This window comes from Hoplias malabaricus, unplaced genomic scaffold (assembly GCF_029633855.1).
Source record: "Hoplias malabaricus isolate fHopMal1 unplaced genomic scaffold, fHopMal1.hap1 scaffold_47, whole genome shotgun sequence".
NCBI lineage: Eukaryota > Metazoa > Chordata > Actinopteri > Characiformes > Erythrinidae > Hoplias > Hoplias malabaricus.
This window is the reverse complement of record NW_027101322.1, coordinates 278,833-296,788: the sequence shown is the minus strand read 5'-3', so window position 1 is coordinate 296,788 and position 17,956 is coordinate 278,833. Positions and strand designations below refer to the sequence as shown.

At 57.4% G+C, this 17,956-nt stretch overlaps 1 non-coding gene and 1 pseudogene across 1 annotated transcript; both read left to right on the top strand.

The window, feature by feature from the left end:
• The first annotated feature begins 6,328 nt into the window (after positions 1-6,328).
• On the top strand, positions 6,329-6,482 carry LOC136685943 (5.8S ribosomal RNA). Its single transcript, XR_010800228.1, has one exon. It is a non-coding gene; the product is annotated as a 5.8S ribosomal RNA (ribosomal RNA).
• A 272-nt stretch (positions 6,483-6,754) lies between these two features.
• Positions 6,755-11,145, top strand: LOC136685946 (28S ribosomal RNA; annotated as a pseudogene).
• Positions 11,146-17,956: the final 6,811 nt, after the last annotated feature.

The following is a 17,956-nucleotide window of genomic DNA, read 5'->3' as shown; positions in this document are numbered from 1 at the left end:
GTTTATCCTCATATTTCAGCTTTGGGATGAGATAGGCTGAACATAATCACACCTTTGTGTAAGTCAGGACCTGCCTAATGAACATCGTGAGTTTGGAGGATATCTGAGACGGTCAAAAATTGAGTCTAAAAAAACCCAAAGGCGTACCCCTTAGTGTTTTTTTGGGTGAAATATGTGACCTCCTCAGATCTTCTTCAAACCCACACCGTGTGTCAGAGAGGTCCTGACAAAGACAGTGGTGTGGTAATTGTTGCCCTATCACATCCCAAAGCTAAGATATAGGGACATGTTGTGCTGCATAAAATGTATAACTGTAAATTTCATGATGGGATTCCTACTTCCAGTGAAGCTAGGTAAACACATGAGTAGAAGGGTGCGATCAGAAAAGCCTAGTCAGTCCAATATATCCTACATTGCATCTGTATTTTGCTTTATTGGACGTATAAAAAGCTCATAAATTTAATTCCAATATATTCAACACCAATAAACCTATTGAGAGAAATTCCCAGTTAAGTTTGTCTTCATATCTCAGCTTTGGGATGAGATAGGCTGAAAATAATCACACCTTTGTGTAAGTCAGGACCTGCCTAATCAACACCGTGAGTTTGGAAGAAATCTGAGATGGTCAAAAATTTAGTCTAAAAAAACACAAAGGGGTACCCCTTAGTGTTTTTTGAGTGAAATATGTGACCTCCTCAGATCTTCTTCAAACCCACACCGTGTGTCAGAGAGGTCCTGACAAAGACAGTGGTGTGGTAATTGTTGCCCTATCACATCCCAAAGCTAAGATATAGGGACATGTTGTGCTGCATAAAATGTATAACTGTAAATTTCATGATGGGATTCCTACTTCCAGTGAAGCTAGGTAAACACAAGAGTAGAAGGGTGCGATCAGAAAAGCCTAGTCAGTCCAATATATCCTACATTGCATCTGTATTTTGCTTTATTGGACGTATAAAAAGCTCATAAATTTAATTCCAATATATTCAACACCAATAAACCTATTGAGAGAAATTCCCAGTTAAGTTCGTCCTCATATCTCAGCTTTGGGATGAGATAGGCTGAAAATAATCACACCTTTGTGTAAGCCAGGACCTGCCTAATCAACACCGTGAGTTTGGAAGAAATCTGAGACGGTCAAAAATTGAGTCTAAAAAACACAAAGGGGTACCCCTTAGTGTTTTTTGGGTGAAATATGTGACCTCCTCAGATCCTCTTCAAACCCACACCGTGTGTCAGGGAGGTCCTGACAAAGACAGTGGTGTGGTAATTGTTGCCCTACCACATCCCAAAGCTGAGATATAGGGACATGTTTTGCTGCATGAAATGTATAACTGTAAATTTCATGATGGGATTCCTACTTCCAGTGAAGCTAGGTAAACACAAGAGTAGGTGGGTGCGATCAGAAAAGCCTAGTCAGTCCAATATATCCTACATTGCATCTGTATTTTGCTTTATTGGACGTATAAAAAGCTCATAAATTTAATTCCAATATATTCAACACCAATAAACCTATTGAGAGAAATTCCCAGTTAAGTTTGTCCTCATATCTCAGCTTTGGGATGAGATAGGCTGAAAATAATCACACCTTTGTGTAAGTCAGGACCTGCCTAATCAACATCGTGAGTTTGGAGGAAATCTGAGACGGTCAAAAATTTAGTCTAAAAAAACACAAAGGGTTAGGGTTAGGGTTAGGGTTAGGGGTTATGGGCGTTGATCGCTCCCGTTCGCGTTCGACGTTCGCCCATCTTGGGTGTATGAACCAATGAGAACCAAGACCGATAGCGTATTACTGCCAAAATTAGTCCCGGTTTCCGAGCCAGGTGCCGGGCAGAGCGATGGGGAGTGGTCCCCAAGGTCCGTGGGGCCTACCACTGTCATAAATCCGAGTGGCTTCCACTCGGTCCGCCTCGACCGGGTACCTTTAAGGTCAAGTCCCAACCCCGGATCTCGTATCACGGTGGTATTGGGACTGCCTGTGGGTCTATAGGCCACCGACCATCTGCCCACTTGTGGGGCGGGTGGAACGGGCCGCCCCGTCGATTGTTATAAGCCCGTTGTGTCCACCCCGATGATTCGTTCGATGTATGCCTGGGAAGGTAAAACATTCCTGGGCATGGGGGGTCGAGCGTATGAGGGGTTTCCCCCGTCCCGAAAGAGAGAGTTTTCCGACCGATGATTCGTTCGATATGCCTGCCCGGGGAGGGTCAACTTCCCTGGGCACCGGGGGGTCGAACGTATGAGGATTGTCCCCCTTTTTAAACCCATAAATTTGCCCGTGCGCGAGTCGACGGGGCCGCGTAACCCCCCGAGGCGTTGGCCGGCGGTCATCCGCCGGTCCGTGGGATCTCCCGACCTTTTCCCCTCCTTTGAGCGGGACGTGGGAGCGCACCACCGGGTCCCCGGCTGGAAACGGCCGGAGGCAAAGAGCGCATTAGAGGTGACACGGATCGGTCTTCCACAGACCGCGGCTGGAAGTTCGCAGGGTCGGCCTACGGGATCCGACCCTTCGTCTTCTTAAACGCAGACTTCCGTAGGCTCCGGGGGGCGAAACCGTAAACCTTTGCCGACCTCCTCGCACTGCGAGGGGGCCAGGATTTGCGGCTTGTCCGCGTATCGGTCCTACCAAGGACCGCGGCTGGAAGTTCGGTGGTGAGCCCTCGACCTTACGAGATTGAGGGCAAAACCCTTCGTCTTCTGAACATCAGACGGCTCCGGTGGTGGCGTACCGTAAAAACCTATGCCGACTTCCTCGCGCTTTGAGGGGGCCAGGATTCTCTTCCATTCTCTTCCCTTAACGGCTGTCCTTCACGGCCGTTCGAGCTCGGTATACGCGGAGCACCAGGGGCAGGCTTCTAAGCCTAAATACAGTGCTTAGAGCGATCCTCCCCACCTTGTGCTCCCAGCCTCCATGGCTCGTGGATGCCCGTAAGAGGCATGTCCGCTTGTCCAGAACGGTTCCGAGGGGGACTTAGTCGGCCGGTCGATCCAACAGTAGGTCCGTTCAACGTCCGCGTCGGTGGTGCCTTAGGGTCGGGATCCGTTTGAGGGAAGGACCCGGCCCCTAGCCTGCACCGTCCGGGCGAGAATCATACGTTTTCCAAGTTGCCAAGTCGATTGCAGACCCCCACAGCGGGGTCGCGTTCGATCCTCTTCGCTGGTGTCCCCTGAGATCACTCTCACGGGCTCCATGCGCCCCCTCTCTTTCCCCGTCCGGGGTTTGAGATCCAAGGGGGGTCGGTCTGGTTGATCCTGCCAGTATTATATGCTTGTCTCAAAGATTAAGCCATGCAAGTCTAAGTACACACGGGTTTTGGTACAGTGAAACTGCGAATGGCTCATTAAATCAGTTATGGTTCCTTTGATCGCTCCACACGTTACTTGGTATAACTGTGGTAATTCCAGAGCTAATACATGCAAACGAAGCGTTGGAAGGGTTCTGGGGGTCGGCGTGAAATGCTCTCCCGGCCCCTGTCCCCCGGATACGTGCATTTATCAGAACCGAAAAACCCTCCCGGCTCCGGTCGGGTCGCTTTGGTGACTCTAGATAACCTCTGGCCGATCGTTAAGCCCTCCGGGGCGGCGACGTATCATTCGAGTGTCTGCCCTATCAACTTTCGACGGTAGGCTACGTGCCTACCGTGGTGACCACGGGTAACGGGGAATCTGGGTTCGATTCCGGAGAGGGAGCCTGAGAAACGGCTACCACTTCCAAGGAAGGCAGCAGGCGCGCAAATTACCCATTCCCGACACGGGGAGGTAGTGACGAAAAATATCGATGCGGGTCCTATGAACCTGTGGAGCGTAATCGAAATGAACTCAATCTATGTCCGTGAGTGATGACCCATTGGAGGGCAAGTCTGGTGCCAGCAGCCGCGGTAATTCCAGCTCCAATAGCGTATGCTAAAGTTGCTGCAGTTAAAAAGCTCGTAGTTGGATGTGGGGACAGGTCTCGGATCCCCTGTACTGTCCGGGATGGCGTGGGGAGCTCCTTCGGGGGTGACCCCCTGTCTCTGGGTGGATGTTGGGACCTGGTCCCTACCCGCCGGTGTCCTCTGCTCGCCGGCCGCGGAGAAGCCCTTAGCTGGGTACTTCACTGCGGTGCACGGTGGGTTGGAGGGTCCGGAGCGTTTACTTTGAATAAAGCAGAGTGCTCAAAGCAGGCCGACACGTGCCATGTCTGACTGAGCTAGGAATAATGGAATAGGGCCCTTCCGCGGGGCTTCGGGGTCTCTCCTTCGGGACGGCTGGTCGTTCCGGAGTGGGGCTCCGGGGCTTCCACGGTCCTGTTTCGTGGGTTTTAAGGACCGAGGGCAATGATTAAGAGGGACGGCCGGGGGCATCCGTACCACACCGATAGAGGTGAAATTCGTTGACCGGTGTGGGACGAACGAAAGCGAAAGCATTTGCCAAGAATGTTTTCATTAATCAAGAACGAAAGTCGGGGGAGCGAAGACGATCAGATACCGTCGTAGTTCCGACCGTAAACTATGCCGACCCGCGATCCGGCGGCGTGAGGCTAGCGACCATGACCCGCCGGGCAGCGTGAGGGAAACCACGAGTCTTTGGGCTCTGGGGGGAGTACGGTTGCAAAGCTGAAACTTAAAGGAATTGACGGAAGGGCACCACCAGGAGTGGAGCTTGCGGCTTAATTTGACTCAACACGGGGAATCTCACCCGGCCCGGACACGGTAAGGATTGACAGATTGATGGCTCTTTCTTGATTCTGTGGGTGGTGGTGCATGGCCGTTGGGAGTTCGTGGAGCGATTCGTCTGGTTAACTCCGATAACGGACGAGACCCTGTGCCTTAAAAAGTTACACGGCCCTCCCTTGGGTCCCTGTGGGGGCTTGCGGCCCGAGGGGTTCGTCGGTCGGTGGCCGAACTTCTTAGAGCGATCCGGGGCAAGGCAAAGCCGTATGAGATTCGGGGCCATAACAGGTCTGTGATGCCCTTAGACGCCCGGGGCCGCACGTGAGTTACACTGGCTGGTTCAGCATGTGCATCCATCCTATGCCGAAAGGCCTGGGCAATCCTATGAACGCCTTCCCCGCTGGGGATAGGGGATTGTAACTTTTCCCCTTGAACGAGGAATTCCAAGTAGTCGCGGGTCACCAGCCCGCGTCGATTAAGTCCCTGCCCTTTGTACACACCGCCCGTCGCTACTACCGATTGGATGGCCTGGTGAGGTCCTCGGACCGTCTCCGAGGTGCCCCTTTACCGGGGGGTTGCCTCGTTGAGGTGGGAAGTCGATCGAACCTGGGCATCTAGAGGGAGTAAAAGTCGTAACAAGGTTTCCGTAGGGGAACCTGCGGAAGGATCATTAACGGTGACCTGGCCACGGCCGGTTGTCGAGTCGGACTCGAGAGGCCAAACCTCCCCCGGCGGGTACCTTCAAGGTATGGACCGCAGAAGCCTCGTACCTTTCGTCGTCGGCCGACGTGAGTCTCTCCCCCTCCGGGTGGGTGGACGTAGCGAGCCGGCTTCGGAACTCGGGGTTATGCGAGGACCGCCTTAGGTGCATAGGTACCCCGGTCCGCCCCCCTCGTTCGCGGGGGGGAGAGTGGCGCCGGAGCCGCCCGCCGGGTCGTTAAACCAAACATTGATCGTTGAAGGCTTGATTGTGCGTGCGCGAGTCAAAGGGGCTTACTCACCCCCAGGGCGTTGGCCGGTGCTCGCCGGCCTCGGTGGGATCTCCCTGAACCCATCCCCCCGGCACAGGGGGTGGTGGTGGACGGGAGCGTACCGCCGGGCGAAACTCTTTCCCCTCACGGGGTTGGAGCGGAGCTTAAGAGCGCATGCAAATACCCCGATGTTGGCTTCGCAGAGACGGACCGTATAATAGTCTAAGGCCGGTGCGCGAGTTGAAGGGGCCTCACGAACCCCGGATGCGTTTAAACACCCGAAGGAGACGGCCGGTGCCCGCCGGTCCTGACTAGGTGGGATCTACCCAGCGCCTTCCCCTAAGCGGGGGACTTGGGAGCGTACCACCGGGCCTCGCTCATACCCTCCGGGGTGGAGAGCTTGGCTTTGAGCGCACGCCTGAATGCCTTAGACCGGGACCCGTAACGCAGCGAACCAAACCCTGGGCCTCGCCGGGAACGGTGGGGCCTAGACCCGGTCTCCTAAACCACGTAAGTCTCGGGCACCTACTCGGGCGATCGTCCCCCGGGCCGTAACTCCTCGGTCCGGTGGTGACGCCCAGGTTCAATGACCTTCCCCCCTCCACGGGGGGGAAGGCACCCGGCTTGAAATATTGTCAAACGTTGTCTCGTGTTCGAATGGCTTCCTTCGCCCGGCCTGTAACGGGCCGGGCACAAACCTCATACAACTCTTAGCGGTGGATCACTTGGCTCGTGCATCGATGAAGAACGCGGTAACCTGCGTTAAATAATGTGAATTGCAGAACACAGATCATCGATATTTCGAACGCACATGGCGGCCGCGGGGGTCCATCCCGCGGCCACGCCTGTCTGAGGGTCGGTTTACCCATCGATCGGTCTTCCTAGACCGCGGCTGGGAGTTCGCAGGGCCTCCACCTCGGACGGCCCTTCGTCTCCCTAAACCCAGACTCGGGCCTTAAACCCGACGTGTGGCGAGAGCTCCGGACGTAGGGAGAGCCATTAGGTCCGGGTCCAATCCGTCATAGTCTCTCCCCGCTGGGCTCTCCGCCGCCGTCGGAGAGTGGGTACCGTAATACGGCGAGCGGCCGGGGGGTTCGCGCCCCCCGTGCCCCGCAAAACAGTCTCGTAGTGCGACCTCAGATCAGACGAGACAACCCGCTGAACTTAAGCATATCAGTAAGCGGAGGAAAAGAAACTAACAAGGATTCCCCTAGTAGCGGCGAGCGAAGAGGGAAGAGCCCAGCGCTGAATCCCACTTTCCCCTGACCGGGGTGGGCCGGGAAATGTAGCGTACGGAAGTCCGTTTGGTCTCGGTGCGGACGCGGGACCAAGTTTTGCAAGGAAGTGTCTTCCGCAGATGGTGAAGGCCCGGTATTGTCCCGCATCCCGCCGGGTAGATCGGGCTTCCCGGAGTCGAGTTGCTTGTGAATGCAGCTCAAAGTGGGTGGTAAACTCCATCTAAGGCTAAATACCGGCACGAGACCGATAGCGAACAAAGTACCGTGAGGGAAAGTTGAAAGCAGTACTTTGAAGAGAGAGTTCAAGAGAGCGTGAAACCGTTGAGAGGTAAACGGTCGGGGGACCGAGAAGACCCCCCCGGGGGATTCAGCCGGGCGGACGGCCCGCGCTCGTGTGGTTCCGTGGCTCGGAGGCGAGTTCATCCGGGCGAGAGTGGGGGCGACCCCACTCCCTGCTCGGCCCTGAGCTTCGCCTCTCGACTTCGGGCCTCTCGGGCGTACGAAGGCTCGGCCCGTCAGGTGTACTTCCCCCCGCGTGGTGGGTGAGTCGCGACCGGCTCCGGTTAGGCTTGGAAGGGCCCGAGGGTGAAGGTAGGTCCGTCCGGAGAAGGGAGCCCCACGTGGCCCCCGGACACGGGCGTTCCGCTACAGCCCCTCGCTCCGACTTCGCCGATAACGCCGGGGCCGCGGAGTAATGTCCTTTCCGCGTTTTCCCCTCCTTCGGGATGGGGATGGGGCCCCCCCTGATCGTTCGGACGAAAGCGGGCCGGTTGGGCTGTCCTCAGCCCCGGGCTAGGCCCGCTACGGCAATACGGGGGGTGATCCAGGCCCACAGCCAAAACGCCTAAGGTCAGCGGCTAAGTTCGGACCCCGACCGACCCGTCTTGAAACACGGACCAAGGAGTCTAACGCGTATGCGAGTCAAAGGGGCTTGAACCCCGGAGGCGCAACGAAGGTGAAGGCCGGCGCGCGTCGGCTGAGGTGGGATCTGATGCACCCCGTCAATGTTTGGGTTGACAGCGCACCACCGGCCTGCTCTCCACCGAGTGGAGAGTGGAGCAAGAGCATACGCGGTGGTACCCGAAAGATGGTGATCTATGCCTGGGCAGGGCGAAGCCAGGGGAAACCCTGCGTGGAGGCCCGTAGCGGTCCTGACGTTCAATTCGGTCGTCCGACCTGGGTATAGGGGCGAAAGACTTAACGAACCATCTAGTAGCTGGTTCCCTCCGAAGTTTCCCTCAGGATAGCTGGCACCAGACTCAGTTTTATCCGGTAAAGCAATGATCATAGGCTGCGGGGCCGAAATGGCCTCGTCCTACCCTCAAACTTTAAATGGGTAAGAGGCCCGGCTCGCAGGCTTGGAGCCGGGCATCGAATGATGGTGCCAAGTGGGCCACTTTTGGTAAGCAGAACTGGTGCTGCGGGATGAACCGAACGCGCGGGTTAAGGCGCCCGACGCGACGCTCATCAGACCCCAGGAAAGGTGTCGGTTGATATAGACAGCGGGGCGGTGGCCATGAAAGTCGGAATCCGCTAAGGAGTGTGTAACAACTCACCTGCCGAATCAACTGGCCCTGAAAATGGATGGCGCTGGAGCGTCGGGCCCATACCCGGCCGTCGCAGGTGTCACAATCCCTGATTTGAAACACGGACCGTATGCCGCGACGAGTAGGAGGGCCGCCGCGGTGGCGCTGAAGCCTCTGGCGTGAGCCTGGGTCGAGCCGCCGCGGGTGCAGATCTTGGTGGTAGTAGCAAATATTCAGATGGGATCTTTGAAGGCCGAAGTGGAGAAGGGTTCCACGCCGACAGCGCTTGGCCGTGGGTTAGTCGGTCCTAAGGGATAGGCGAACGCCGTTCGGAAACGCTGGGGCGATGGTCTCGTCTGCCCCCCGCTGACCGAAAGGGGATCGGGCCAATATCCCCGAACCTGGGATTGGGGAGATTGAGTGCCGAGAAGGCGCTCTCATAGCGGTAACGCAAACGAACCCGGAGACGTCGGTGGGAACCCCGGGGAGGATTCACTCTCCTTGCTAAAGAGCTGGAGCGCCCTGGAATGGGATTGTCCCGAGAAAGGGGCTCAACGCTCTGAAAGGCGCCGCATGCATCCGTGAGGCAGCCGGGACGTTCCCCATCGGCCCTTGAAAATCCGGGGGAGGTATAGTGAATTTCCCCCCAGGCCGTACCCATATCCGCATCAGGTCTCCAAGGTGAACAGCCTCTGGCGTGTTGGAACAATGTAGGTAAGGGAAGTCGGCAAAATAGATCCGTAACTTCGGGATAAGGATTGGCTCTAATGGCTGGGCTCGGTCGGGCCCTTTAGCTGAAGCGTAGGCCGAGGGCTGTTCTGGTTCTGGTTCGCCCTTGCCCTGAGGGTCATGCGGGGCAAAAGCGCACGGCGCCCGGGTTGACTCCTGCGTCTGTCGGTTAAAGTGCGTGGGTCGCAGCCGCGCGAGGCAGCCGGTGTTCCCTCCCGGTGGTGCTTAGGGGACTCGGTCGGTGCCGGGGGGAGGCGGTCGTGGATGGGACTCCGGCGGGGGTGCGTCCTTAGGGGACGAACCTCCGGTGCGTCTCGTCCTTCGGCCCTTCCTTCCCGAAGTCGGCCGGGCTCCGAGGCCCATCGGCGGGTCCCGGCCAGGCTCGCGAGCGCGGCCTTCCGTACTCCCGTTCGGACGTGGGGGGGGGAAGACTCTGGAGTTGTGTGCGGATGCGTCGCCGGCCGTAGGGGCTTGGGAGGACCGGACCGGAGCAGTGTGACTGGAGACGGGTGTGACGAGCCGAGGCCTCGTGGATCTATCGGGTGTGAGTCTCGCCTCGGAGGGGTGGCAGCTCCGAGGTGGTTCTCTCGACCGGCACCCAACAGCCGAATTAGAACTGCTGCGGACCAGGGGAATCCGACTGTTTAATAAAAACACAGCATTGTGAAGGCTCTCGGACGGTTTTGACACAATGTGATTCCTGCCCAGTGCTCTGAATGTCAAAGTGAAGAAATTCACCCAAGCACGGGTAAACGGCGGGGGTAACTATGACCCTCTTAAGGTAACGAAATGCCTCGTCATCTAATTAGTGACCTGCATGAATGGATTAACGAGATTCCCACTGTCCCTACCTACTATCTAGCGAAACCACAGCCAAGGGAACGGGCTTGGCAGAATCAGCGGGGAAAGAAGACCCTGTTGAGCTTGACTCTAGTCTGTCATTGAGAGGCTGCATAGGAGGTGTAGAATAAGTGGGAAGCCCGCCGAAGGCCAGCACCCGAGGCGGGCTGTCCGTGAAATACCACTACTCTTACCGTTACCTCTCTAACCCGGTGAAGGTGTCGGTGGGAACCCTTTCCTTGCTGGGGGTTCCTTGTTCCAAGGTGCTAAGCCCTGGGTGGGTCGCTTGGCAGTGAGTCCGGTTACACTCATGTTGCGGGCCTCCGTGCCCGGGGCGAGTCCCTCCGGGGACAGTGACAGGTGGGGAGTTTGACTGGGGCGGTACACCTGTCAAAGCGTAACGCAGGTGTCCTAAGGCGGGCTCAGGGAAGGACAGAAACCTCCCGTAGAGCATAAGGGCAAAAGCCGGCTTGATCCTGATTTTCAGTATGAATACGGACCGTGAAAGCGGGGCCTAACGATCCTTCCGTCTGCTTTTTGGGTTTTAAGCGGGAGGTGTCAGAAAAGTTACCACAGGGATAACTGGCTTGTGGCGGCCAAGCGTTCATAGCGACGTCGCCGTTTGATTCTTCGATGTCGGCTCTTCCTATCATTGCGAAGCAGAATTCGCAAAGCGTTGGATTGTTCACCCACTAACAGGGAACGTGAGCTGGGTTTAGACCGTCGTGAGACAGGTTAGCTTTACCCTACTGATGTTGACCGTTGCTCCGATAGTAATCCAGCCCAGTACGAGAGGAACCGCAGGTTCGGATACATGGTACTCGCGCTTGGCTGTGCAGCCACTGGTGCAAGGCTATCATCCGAGGGCTTACGACTGAACGCCTCTAAGTCGGAATCCCGCCTAGAAGGAGCGATACATCCGCGCCCAGCATCGGTGAGCTTGGTCTTGGATAGCCGGGGTGGGAGGTGCTTTCCTCCCCACCGCCGGTGACGAGAGCCGCATGACACTGGAACCGGACCGGGGCTAATGAACGCCTCGGTCCACCTCCCTCGTCAAAGCAAATGTCTCTTGATCCGGGTGTGAAATGACTCGTAAACGACCTGATTCGGAGTGCGGGTGTCGTAAGTGGCAGAGCGGGTGCATATACCGCGATCCATTGAAAGTCATCCCGTCCACTCAAACATTTGTCGGGGGGAAGGCGAAAGCAAACCCCCGGCCCTCCGGAGCGGTCCAGGTCTGGTTCTCTGGGGCGCGGGCCCCGGAGACTCCGTACACCGGTTAGAGGGAGCCGGTGGCGGGCATAGGGGAGGTGGGTACTCCCCTGTGAAATCCTGGATGACGGTTTTAGGTCTCGTAGTGGGCGAAAATCGGACTTAGTGCAATTTCCGAAACTCTGGTTCTCTGGGGGCGCGGGCCCCGAGAGTCCGTACACCGGTTAGAGGGAGCCGGTGGCGGGCATAGGGAGGCAGGTCGCTCCCTTGAATGGTCCTGGATGTCTGGACTTAGTGCAATTTCTGAAACTCTGGTTCTCTGGGGGCGCGGGCCCCGAGAGTCCGTACACCGGTTAGAGGGAGCCGGTGGCGGGCATAGGGAGGCAGGTCGCTCCCTTGAATGGTCCTGGATGTCTGGACTTAGTGCAATTTCTGAAACTCTGGTTCTCTGGGGGCGCGGGCCCCGAGAGTCCGTACACCGGTTAGAGGGAGCCGGTGGCGGGCATAGGGAGGCAGGTCGCTCCCTTGAATGGTCCTGGATGTCTGGACTTAGTGCAATTTCTGAAACTCTGGTTCTCTGGGGGCGCGGGCCCCGAGAGTCCGTACACCGGTTAGAGGGAGCCGGTGGCGGGCATAGGGAGGCAGGTTGCTCCCTTGAATGGTCCTGGATGTCAGCAATTTCTTAAGAAGGGCGCCCTCTTGTGGTCCCATGGCCGAAGTACATGCTCCGAGCCCGGGTATGGCAGTGGGCGGAATGAGACTTAGAGGAATGTTGACGGAGCCATGAGGGGCCCCCCCTGGAGGTCCCATGGCCGAGAAAAGTGCTCCGAGCCCGGGGTGATAGAGAACCGTGAACGCCGCGGTTAAAGACCTCGGGTATGGCAGTGGGCGGAATGAGACTTAAAGGAATATTGACGGAGCCAAGAGGGGCCTCCCCTGGAGGTCCCATGGCCGAGAAAAGTGCCCCGAGCCCGGGGTGATAGAGAACCGTAAAGCGCGCGGGTTTGGGGCTCGGGTCTTCCAGTGGGCGGAATGAGACTTAGAGAAATGATGACGGAGCCAAGAGGGGCTTCCCCTGGAGGTCCCATGGCCGAGAAAAGTGCTCCGAGCCCGGGGTGATAGAGAACCGTGAACGCCGCGGTTAAAGACCTCGGGTATCGCAGTGGGCGGAATGAGACTTAGAGGAATGTTGACGGAGCCATGAGGGGCCCCCCCTGGAGGTCCCATGGCCGAGAAAAGTGCCCCGAGCCCGGGGAGATAGAGAACCGTAAAGCGCGCGGGTTTGGGGCTCGGGTCTTCCAGTGGGCGGAATGAGACTTAAAGGAATATTGACGGAGCCAAGAGGGGCCTCCCCTGGAGGTCCCGTGGCCGAGAAAAGTGCCCCGAGCCCGGGGAGATAGAGAACCGTAAAGCGCGCGGGTTTGGGGCTCGGGTCTTCCAGTGGGCGGAGTGAGACTTAAAGGAATATTGACGGAGCCATGAAGGGCCCCCCCTGGAGGTCCCATGGCCGAGAAAAGTGTTCCGAGCCCGGGGAGATAGAGAACCGTAAAGCGCGCGGGTTTGGGGCTCGGGTCTTCCAGTGGGCGGAGTGAGACTTAAAGGAATATTGACGGAGCCATGAAGGGCCCCCCCTGGAGGTCCCATGGCCGAGAAAAGTGTTCCGAGCCCGGGGAGATAGAGAACCGTAAAGCGCGCGGGTTTGGGGCTCGGGTCTTCCAGTGGGCGGAGTGAGACTTAGAGAAATGATGACGGAGCTAAGAGGGGCCCCCCCTGGAGGTCCCATGGCCGAGAAAAGTGCTCCGAGCCCGGGGAGATAGAGAACCGTAAAGCGCGCTGTTTTGAGGCTCAGGTCTTCCAGTGGGCGCTCGTTCCAGCGGCGCGGGCTGGATGGTTTAGTCCGAGGAGGAGTGCTTAAGTGTGGGCCGGATAGGTTCGAGAGGTGCGCTGGGTTCCTGGAGGTCCAGCCCCGGAGGTTTGGAGCGGGGCGATGGAGCGAGCGAGGCCGAGTCGGGTGAGCCTGGGCCGGGCATGGGCGTTGGCGGCGACGGGGGTCTTCTCCCCGGAGGTGAGGAGCGGGCGATGGAGCTAGCGAGGCCGAGTCGGGTGAGCCTGGGCCGGGCATGGGCGTTGGCGGCGATGGGGGTCTTCTCCCCGGAGGTTTGGAGCGGGCGATGGAGCGAGCGAGGCCGAGTCGGGTGAGCCTGGGCCGGGCATGGGTGTTGGCAGCGACGGGGGTGTCTTCCCCGGAGGTAAGTACCGTGGGGGGCAAGCGTGAGATATTCCAGGCCGGGAAAAGTGAGCTAAATTCGGCAAAGCGTTGTTAAAAAGGGGGTTCGGTTGATTTTTTTGTTAAATCTAAACGAACAAAGGGTGCGAGGCGTGAAAATTGCATTCAGCCGTGATTTTTTGGCAAAGTGCTAACCCTAGTGGTCTCCCAGTGGGACGTTTTAAAGTAGGACTTAGAAAAATTTCTGACCCTCTTCGCCCTAGGTAGCAAGCCCAAAACGGAGCACCTCGGAGTGGTAAAAATTCAGAGGGCATGGGGGTTTCCAGTGCGGTGCCGTCAGGACATTAGGGTTCCTTTAGAAAAGACGAAAGTTTGGGTACACCGTATGTAACTATGACAAGCCCAAGGCTCTGGTTCGCCTGTGGGCATGAATATAGTGAGATTTCCGCGTTATCTCACTGGAGGTGACCCCGGAACGGTTCAAAACCTAAGTCGAGACTTCCATGGAACCCCGATGATGGGAGTTTGAAGCCCGAGGAGTGACGCCCTCTGGGCTAAGGTTGCTGGTAGGTTCGGCCCCCCTCTCTGGAGGTCTAAATGACTTCCATGGACCCCGGTGATGCGAATTTGATGCCCGAGGAGTGACTCACCTCTGGGCTAAGGGTGGTGGTATGCCCAGCCCCCCCTCTGGAGGTCTCGAATGACTTCCATGGACCCCGGTGAAGCGTATTTCATGCCCGATGAGGAGCACACCTCTGGGCTAAGGGTGGTGGTATGCTCAGCCCCCCCTCTGGAGGTCTAAACTGACTTCCATGGACCCCGGTGATGCGAATTTGATGCCCGAGGAGTGACTCACCTCTGGGCTAAGGGTGGTGGTATGCCCGGCCCCCCCTCTGGAGGTCTCCAAAACCTAAGTCGAGACTTCCATGGACCCCGGTTATCCGAATTTCATGCCCGAGGAGTGATGCCCTCTGGGCTAAGGGTGGTGGTAAGCCCGGCCCCCCCTCTCTGGAGGTCTAGATTGACTTCCATGGACCCCGGTTAAGCGTATTTCATGCCCGAGGAGTGACGCCCTCTGGGCTAAGGGTGGTGGTATGCCCGGCCCCCCCTCTGGAGGTCTCCAAAACCTAAGTCGAGACTTCCATGGACCCCGGTTATCCGAATTTCATGCCCGAGGAGTGATGCCCTCTGGGCTAAGGGTGGTGGTAAGCCCGGCCCCCCCTCTCTGGAGGTCTAGATTGACTTCCATGGACCCCGGTTAAGCGTATTTCATGCCCGAGGAGTGACGCCCTCTGGGCTAAGGGTGGTGGTATGCCCGGCCCCCCCTCTGGAGGTCTCCAAAACCTAAGTCGAGACTTCCATGGACCCCGGTTATCCGAATTTCATGCCCGAGGAGTGACGCCCTCTGGGCTTAGGGTGGTGGTAAGACCGGCCCCACTCTCTGGAGGTCTAAACTGACTTCCATGGACCCCGGTGATCCGAATTTCATGCCCGAGGAGTGACGCCCTCTCGGCTAGGGTGGTGGTAAGTGCAGCCCCCCCTCTCTGGAGGTCTAAAATGACTTCCATGGACCCCGGTGAAGCGAATTTCATGCCCGAGGAGTGACGCCCTCTCGGCTAGGGTGGTGGTAAGCCAGGCCCCCCCTCTCTGGAGGTCAAAACTGACTTCCATGGACCCCGGTATAGCGTATTTCATGCCCGAGGAGTGACGCCCTCTGGGCTAAGGGTGGTGGTATGCCCGGCCCCCCCTCTGGAGGTCTCCAAAACCTAAGTCGAGACTTCCATGGACCCCGGTTATCCGAATTTCATGCCCGAGGAGTGACGCCCTCTGGGCTTAGGGTGGTGGTAAGCCCGGCCCCACTCTCTGGAGGTCTAAACTGACTTCCATGGACCCCGGTGTAGCGTATTTCATGCCCGAGGAGTGACGCCCTCTGGGCTTAGGGTGGTGGTAAGCCCGGCCCCACTCTCTGGAGGTCTAAACTGACTTCCATGGACCCCGGTGTAGCGTATTTCATGCCCGAGGAGTGACGCCCTCTGGGCTTAGGGTGGTGGTAAGCCCGGCCCCACTCTCTGGAGGTCTAAACTGACTTCCATGGACCCCGGTTATCTGAATTTCATGCCCGAGGAGTGACGCCCTCTGGGCTTAGGGTGGTGGTAAGCCTGGCCCCACTCTCTGGAGGTCTAAACTGACTTCCATGGACCCCGGTTATCCGAATTTCATGCCCGAGGAGTGACGCCCTCTGGGCTAAGGGTGGTGGTAAGCCCGGCCCCCCCTCTCTGGAGGTCTAAAATCACTTCCATGGACCCCGGTGTAGCGTATTTCATGCCCGAGGAGTGACGCCCTCTGGGCTTAGGGTGGTGGTAAGCCCGGCCCCACTCTCTGGAGGTCTAAACTGACTTCCATGGACCCCGGTTATCCGAATTTCATGCCCGAGGAGTGACGCCCTCTGGGCTTAGGGTGGTGGTAAGCCCGGCCCCACTCTCTGGAGGTCTAAACTGACTTCCATGGACCCCGGTTATCCGAATTTCATGCCCGAGGAATGATGAACCTCTGGGCTAAGGGTGGTGGTAAGTGCAGCCCCCCCTCTGGAGGTTTCCAAAACCTAAGTCGAGACTTCCATGGACCCCGGTGATGCGAATTTCAAGCCCGAGGAGTGGTGCCCTCTGGGCTAAGGGTGGTGGTAAGCCCGGCCTCCCCTCTCTGGAGGTCTAAAAGGACTTCCATGGACCCCGGTATAGCGTATTTCATGCCCGAGGAGTGACGCCCTCTGGGCTTAGGGTGGTGGTAAGTGCAGCCCCCCCTCTGGAGGTTTCCAAAACCTAAGTCGAGACTTCCATGGACCCCGGTGATGCGAATTTCAAGCCCGAGGAGTGGTGCCCTCTGGGCTAAGGGTGGTGGTAAGCCCGGCCCCCCCTCTCTGGAGGTCTAAACTGACTTCCATGGACCCCGGTGTAGCGTATTTCATGCCCGAGGAGTGACGCCCTCTGGGCTTAGGGTGGTGGTAAGCCAGGCCCCCCCTCTCTGGAGGTCAAAATTGACTTCCATGGACCCCGGTTATCCGAATTTTATGCCCGAGGAGTGACGCCCTCTGGGCTAAGGGTGGTGGTAAGTCCGGCCCCCACCCTCTGGATGCGTTCAAAACCTAAGTCGAGACTTCCATGGACCCCGGTGATGCGAAGTGACATGCCCGAAGAGTGGTGCCTTCTGGGCTAAGGTTGTGATAAGCCCGGTCTCTCCTCTGGAGGTCTGTGGTTTTAAAGTGAATATTTTCTAAGTCCCTCACCTGAGATTTTAAGAGAATCAGGACCCTCCTCAAGCCTCGTAGCGAGTCCGAGGGAGGTTCATCGTTGTCGGCTATGCGAAAGGGGTTCAGACGCCTCTAATCCTGTGGGCATATGGTTTCTCAGCCTGGTGCCGTCGGGATATTAGGGAGGCATTAAATCAGACGTAAGTTTGGGTAACAGCGATGCGAAACGCTATGCCCAAAGGAGTGGCTTCCCGATGGGCTTGAAATAATGGGAATGTCCGCTCTGCTTCCCTGGATGTGTTCAAAACCTAAGTCGAGACATCCGTAGACCCCGTTGATGCGAATTCCATGCCCGAGGAGTGACGCCCTCTGGGCTTAAGGGTGGTGGTAAGACCGGCCCCACTCTCTGGAGGTCTAAACTGACTTCCATGGACCCCGGTGATTCGAATTTCAAGCCCGAGGAGGTGCACACCTCCGGGCTAAGGGGATGGTTTGGGTGGCCTCCCCTCTGGATGTGTTCAAAACCTAAGTTGAGACATCCATAGACCCCGGTAATCCGAATTTCATGCCCGAGGAGTGACGCCCTCTGGGCTTAAGAGTGGTGGTAAGACCGGCCCCACTCTCTGGAGGTCTAAACTGACTTCCATGGACCCCGGTGATGCGAATTTCATGCCAGAGGAGTGGTGCCCTCTGGGCTAAGAGTGGTGGTAAGACCGGCCCCACTCTCTGGATGTCTAAAATGACTTCCATGGACCCCGGTGATGCGAATACACAAGCCCGAGGAGTGGCACACCTCTGGGCTAAGGGGATGGTTTGGGTTGCCTCCACTCTGGAGGTCTAAAAATGACTTCCATAGACCCCGGCGAAGCGAATTTAAAGCCCGAGGACTGGCACCCCTCTGGGCTAAGGGGATGGTAAGGGTGGCCTCCCCTCTGGATGTCTAAAATGACTTCCATGGACCCCGGTGATGCGAATACACAAGCCCGAGGAGTGGCACACCTCTGGGCTAAGGGGATGGTTTGGGTTGCCTCCCCTCTGGAGGTCTAAAAATGACTTCCATAGACCCCGGCGAAGCGAATTTAAAGCCCGAGGACTGGCACCCCTCTGGGCTAAGGGTGGTGGTTAATCCGGCCCCCCCTTCTGGATGTGTTCAAAACCTAAGTCGAGACATCCATGGACCCCGGTGATGCGAAGTGACATGCCCGAGGAGTGGCGCCCTCTGGGCTAAGGTTGTGATAAGCCCGGTCTCTCCTCTGGAGGTCTGTGGTTTTAAAGTGAAAATTTTCTAAGTCCCTCACCTGAGATTTTAAGAAA